This window comes from Mustela lutreola, chromosome 11 (genome assembly GCF_030435805.1).
Source record: "Mustela lutreola isolate mMusLut2 chromosome 11, mMusLut2.pri, whole genome shotgun sequence".
Lineage (NCBI taxonomy): Eukaryota > Metazoa > Chordata > Mammalia > Carnivora > Mustelidae > Mustela > Mustela lutreola.
Window position 1 is genome coordinate 72,781,468 of NC_081300.1, and position 6,869 is coordinate 72,788,336.

The following is a 6,869-nucleotide window of genomic DNA, read 5'->3' on the forward strand; positions in this document are numbered from 1 at the left end:
TTTGTCTATGCTTGACTTTATGGAATGAACGGATTTATTTTTTCTCCATATTGGATTTTTGTTGAGTGGATTGATGACAGACGAACAAGGTTCCCATCTCGGGTGCTCATCAGGGCACCCTGAGTTCCTGTGTCAGGTCCCCTGAGGCTGCTTGCTAGAGGAACTCTCAGACAAACTACTGGACTCACAGTCAAGTTCATTACCATGAAAAGATGCAGATTGAAGTCTGCAAAAGAAAAAGGTGCACAGGGCTGGTACAGGGAGATTAAACTTCAGGGATCCTCACCCAGTGGAGGCTTACAGGCACTCTTAATTCTACTGGTCACGACAGGCAACAAGCATTCCATCAGCAAAGCTTGCCTGAGCCTTGCTGTGTGGCGATTTATTGGACATCAGTTGTAGGCACGGGGCACCTGTATGACTGATCTCAATTACTCTGTCTCCGGCCCTGCAGAGGTCAAGTGATCTGGCCTGATCCCGGGCCCCACTATAAATCACATTGCTAGCATGGAGCATCAGGCCTGGTGTGCCCCAGGGTCCCTGGTATGCAAACTTTTTAGACAGGATATCCCAAGGGCTTAGAGATCCTCTCCCAAGAACTGGTAGAGGGTCATTGTTTGCTTTGGCACATGCAGGATGTGAATGGTACCAGCCTGCTAAGTTTGCTCTGTGGTCTGCAAATGCTGAGGGACCAGCAGGGCCCAGAGCAGTTTTATGTCTTTAAGGGTTAAAGTGTTTTATCCACAGTCCCTTGCTTCAAGGCTTTGAGAAGGCAAAGGCAAAAAAAGCCAGGCTTTTCAGTTTCCTAGTGGTTTGGAGCATAGATTTTGGAGTCAGGCCAACTTCCTGGCTGTGTGGTTACTGCCTGGGCCTGGGTGGTTGGAGCATCACGAGACTTTCCTGCATTTCTCTGTTGCATGGCCTTGTCCACGTGGTAAGCTGGGGCTTCCTGACGGCATGGTGGTTGCAGGCCAGCCAGACTTCTTCAGTGGTGGCTGGCTTCTCCCAGAGTAGGTGTTGCCGGAGGCTGGAAGCAACAGAAGAGCCAATCCATTGAGGGATGTGCCTGGCCCAGAGTCACTGCCACTGATTTTGTCCTAGGCCTAGGGCACCTGCCCACCACGTTCAAGAGAATAGAGAAGTTCCCCCTCTTGGAGGTGGAGCGGCAAAGTCACAACGCAGAAGTCCAGGTGGGTGAGGGAGGTCGTTGTGGCCGTCTTGGGACAGCATAGCTGTCCACGGCCATCATCCAAGCCAGTTTCTCGCATCCTGTGAGGTTGTCGAATAATGTAGGAATTCCTCAGATTATGAGATTTCTCTCTGGGAAATACGACGTTAGCCAAATGTTCCCTTTCTTCAGTAGGTACAGACTAAAGACCTCTCTTTCCTTTACTATTGAAAGCACAGTGATTCTAGATCCCCAAAAGGCTCAGTTGTCCAGAAACCCAGGCGTTTTTGGTTGCCCACACTTTGCCTTGGGAGCAGGGACAGTTCTTCCCATGGAGGGAGCTATTCCAGGCCTCCCGAAGCCCCACATCTGGGCTGAGAACCAAGAACACATCTCTTAACCCCCGTCCTCATTCTCTCTTCTCAGGGAACATTTTTGAGGACAATGAACAAAGAATCCCATTCCTTTGGGTGAAAGCCCTCGCTCCACCCACTAGGGGCACTCTTAATTCCTGACCAAGTGCTCCTGACCAAGTGCCCTCCACCAGCTTAAACCCATTCACAAGTGTGGATTATTCTGATCTGACCTTGTTTCCATGGTAACAGTTGGTATTTTTAATGGGCTGTTGTATTGCCTTCTTGTTTCAAAATAATGATAGACTCCTATGAGGTTGCAAAGGTGCAACCCAGGATCCCGTGGATCCTTCACACAGCTTCCCCCAGCTCTGACATCTTGGACCAACTGTTGTGTCCTATAAGAACCAGGAAACTGACCATAATGCAGCGCTCTTAACTAGCCCACAGACCACAGGCCTGGTTGCATTTTCACCATTTTGTGCATAGGCGTGACTGTATGTGTGTTCTCAGAGTTCTGTCCCCTTTCAGTGGCAGACCCTTCCAAATGCTCCCCACCCCTGCATGTGCACGCACAAAATCACATGCAAAAGCTTAATCTAAGATACATAAATGGTGTGTCTGAGGGGAAGAACATCCCCATCCCAAGCTCTGGTAACTTCCCTTTGAAGCCCTTACTCATGGTCAAGGTCTTGCACTGATGTACCTGGTGATTTGATTCAGGTTGGTCTTACTGGATTCAATTCGGTCTTACTGGTCCATACACTATATGAATGCAAGAACCATTATTCCCCATGGCCCCCCATTTACCACCCCACACCGGCCAGGCCTAGCCCGTCATGGGCTGGGAGAGCCAGTGGCCAAGCGCCCCCCAATAATCCTCACCTCCAAGGACTCAAGCCCCTTTTGTATGCTGTCCTTTTCCACTGAACAGGGATAGGGTTCTGGGTTAATACAGGTTTCATGGTTAAATCTGAGTTTCAGATAAAACAGTAATTTTTCAGTCTTTTACAATATTTCATGGAACATACTTACACTAAAAACTTATTTGGTGTTATGTGAAACTCCAGTTTAACTGGGAATCCTGTATTTTTTGCTTGCTAAGTCTGACAGGCCTCAATAGGGCTGGCCATGTAACTGAGAGGATACTAAGGACACAGCAGTGTGTGACTTCCTTTGTTGTGGCTTCAACCTTGTTCCTCTTTTTTTTTGAGAGAGAGAAATGTGTGTGTGTGCGTGAGCAGGCTACGGGCAGAGGCAGAGGGAGAGGGAGAGAAAGAATCTTAAGCTGACAGCCACCCCCCCAACAGCGAGGAGCCTGAAACGGAGCTCGATCCCACGACCCTGGGATCATGACCTGAGCTGAAGCCAAGAGTCGGACGCTTAACTGGCTGAGACACCCAGGTGCCCCTGCCTTGCTTCTCCCTTAGTCACTCATGCTCAGGCAACTCCAGTCATATGTCATGAGGACACTTGGCAGCCAGAAGTAGAGGTTCACATGGCACGTTCCGGAGGCCTCCTGCCAACAGCCAGCACCAGCCTGCCCCACTGTCTGAGCGAATCGCCTCGGAGGTGGATCAGCCAGCTTTGGTGGAGCCTGCAGGGAACCGCAGTCCTAGCTGACCTCTCGACCACAACCCCCAGAGAGATCCCAAGTTTTGTAGCAGCACCTGAGTCAGGCAGCTAAGCCACTCTTGAATTCCTGCCCACAGAGACCATGTGAGATCACACTCACTGTTGCCCTAAGCCGCAAAGTCTGGAGGTACTATAGTACATTGCGATAGGTCATGCAGAGGAGCAAAGGAAATATTTGTGAATGAGCGAAGGAACCAGTGAATGAATGAGTGATGAAGGCTGAGGTTCCTCCCCTCCCCCGTGCGCTCATGAGTGTGCTCACCCTGCAGATGACTCCCAGGCCTGTGGATCCTTGGGTGCCGGAATAGTCTTCACAAATCTTGAGAGATAAGTAAGGTATCAACCATCTGTACGAAACATTTCAAGGGAAACCAGATTTGCTAATCTCAGCTCATCTGGATTGCCAGTCCTCCCCAGTTCAGGACACACTCTATATTTTTGTGACAAAATCTGAACTAAGAATAACCCATGTGCAACTGTATAATGTCACTGTCCTAGAAAAGGTACTTGTGCGAGACTTTAAATATATCAGCCTTGAAATGCTACTGGTGGATTGTTTCTATGGTACCAACCTATTTAAAGTTGTAACTAAGGAAGGATTCCACCCCCCCCCACCCCCGGCGGCCAATCAATCTTTGGAAGTCAGTATGGAAACAGGACGTTAGGGCATATAGGCTGTGGAAGGGGGTGATGAGGGCCATGGACTTGGGAAACATAAACTCCTGGAGAAGTTTGCAGAATCCAAGAGCTGATGTGTACAGGGTGTTGGTGCCTAAAACCTCGAACAGACAGGCCTCACCCTCTATGTAGTAGCTCGGGTAAGTTGGCAGAAATGGTGTGGGTGCCCCAGGCATGGGGCAGCAAAGGGAGCACCCATCTGGACATCTGAGCTCCTGGGTTTCAGGCCTGGCTCTGACCTTCAACCCGCTGTGCATGCCTGTGCATGCCCCTTGTGGCACAGCCCCCTCCACTGTTTCGTGTGACAAGTGTCCAGGGCCCTATCAGGCTCCTGCTGAGGAGCCTTGTTGCCTGGCAACCCTTCTGGGAGTGTTACATGCCTGAGCACCTCATTGGGAATCTAGACACGGGCCTGGGTGTCCCCCAGTCCCAAAGCAAGGTGTTTTTGGGAGGCAGTGGCTGAAGATCGTGATGTACAGATATGAAATCAGGCATCTACCTCTCTGGTTGCCTCTCCCCTTGCTCAAAGAAGGAGACCGAGCCTTTGAACCCAGAGACCTGAGAAACCACTGATGTTTGAGGCTGAGAGCCCTCCCATGCAGAGGTGTGAGGTTGGGTCTTTCAAATGTAAACAGCCATAATCATTTACTAAGCTCTTACTAGTCGTACTATGGCCCTATGGCCGGCATCTATAGATCCATTCCTCAGCCACACACCCCCCCTTTTAGAGAACTACTGTCATAATCCCCATTTTGCAGGTGGAGAAACTGAGGTGCAGTGAGGTGAAGCTACCTACATCACGGAAGGAGCAAAATGACTTGGATCCCTGAGGTTTTACTCCAATAACTTCATTAAAAAAAAATAATTCTAGGGGCGGCTGGGTGGTTCAGTTGTTAACCCTCTGCTTTCGCTCAAGTCATGATCACAGGGTCCTGAGATTGAGTCTTACATCAGGCTCTGCCCTCAGGAGGGAGTCTGCTTCTTGCTTCTCCTCCTTCCTCTGCCCCTCCCCTGGCTTGTGCTCCCTCCCGTCTCAAATAAATAAAATCTTAAAAAAAAATTCTAAGTACAAAGAGAATCTCTTTTCCCCCTTAATAATTTGAGACTAAGCTGCCTACTTGATGCCCTATCACCCACCCCACCCCACCCCCGGCAAATATTTCCAGCAAACGAAAATATTTTCCAATGTAACCACAGGACACCCAGCAGAATCAGAAGATTAACATCGACACATCACTACCATGGAAACCTCAGACCACATTTAAATTTTGCCAGTCATCCCCATAACTTCCTTTATAGCAAAAAGGTCTAGTTCAGAATCATGTGTTGCATTTAGCTGTCATGTGTCCTTAGACTCCTTCTGTCTGGAGCACTTCCAGGGTCTGTCTTTGATTTTCATGACTTGGGCACCTTTGAAGATCACAGGCCAGTTTGTTAGAGTATCTCTTTATTTGGATTTGTCTTAGATATCTTCATGATTCCTGCGTCTTTGACAGGATCACAGGAGTGATGCTAGGATCTCAGGACATCCTATGACGTCTGTTACGTGATGACCACTGTCCTGTTGTTGGGCATGTGCACTCTGATCATGTGATCAAAGCCTGTACTGTTAGTGACCCCACCGCAGTCCACAAGGCCCCCCTCTCCAGAAGCCACACCGCGGGGCCATTTGGTGAAACAAGTCCACGAACCTCAGTCCCTGGTGATGAAAATAACCGCAGCTCCGCCACATCGGCTGTAAAGCTAGGGAGAGAACTACAGAAAAGCCAAGCCTCCTCCTATCTTTGATTTTGGCCTATAAACAGAAACATATACATTTCTAGGCCCAGACTCAAAAGGGTTTATCTTGTCTCCTTGTTTGTCTTCACTCTGCTCCCTGGTGGAGCTCTTAGTCTGCTAAACTCTCTCCCCTCAGTCATGTCTTGCATGAAACCTCACCTTCTAATTTCTTTCCTGAGTACATACGGTGTGTCAGGCACGGTGACACTGCATGTCAGTGGGGATACAGAGACCATGAAGTCACAGTGCCTGTCTCATGAAGATGGCCATTAATTGGCTTCCTGTAGGTAGGTTCTTGATTCGTTAATAACGATAGGAAGTTAGATCCATATCTTTGACTAGAAGTCCAGGGGAATTCTAACAATCGCCTCTTGAATCTTTCCATCACATGGAGGAGAATGAGAAAGAACATAAGCGAACATTGACAGCTAACACCTCCTAAGCACCTGCGGTGTGGCAGGTACAGTTGGAACAGCTTACATATTTTATCTCACTGGATCCTCAACAATTTTGCAAAAGAGGAAACCGAGGCTTCCAGAGATGCAGTGGCTTGCCTGAGGCCCACAGCTATAAGTGGCAGAGCTGACATGGGAACGGCATAGCCTCTGTGCTTACAGAGTCCCAAGGCAGCCAAGGGATTTCCTGGAGGGCAGGTATCTGCTTCCTTCATTGTGTCCCTTGAGCCTAGCACACAGCAGGCACTCCCTACACATCTATTAGATCAGAAGATGAATGAATGTATTAACCAACTGGTTGGAAAAGAAGAGAAGGGAAAGATTTCCTGGAGGGAATACCTGGGACCTCTAGAGCTTGCCCGTTCGTTCCTGCACTCACTCTATCAAGCTCCAGAGAAGGCAACTGCTCTGTGCCCACGACGGTGCTTATACTAAAGGACCGCAAAGATACAGGGGCCATCTTGACTTTCATTATTCCCGCTGGCAGGCCAGGTCCCGGCCCCACTACAGCCTCACGCTATTCCTCACGACGACCAGTGAGCTAGTCCTATATCCCCATTTTACAGCTTTTGAATCTCAGGCTGGCAAAATAGACCACGCCTGTTAACGTGGCTCGGCGTCGTCCACACCTAGAGGGCGCAGTAGGGAAGTCGGTCAGGCCAGGAAATATACTTCCACCCGTTGGATGCCCTGAAAATCCCACCTCCTTTCTCGCATCTCCGCCCCGCCCCTCTAGAGCCGAAGGCGCTTGAGCCTTCCGTTGTTGCTGTGGCAACCAGCGCGCCGTTTCCGCTACCTATA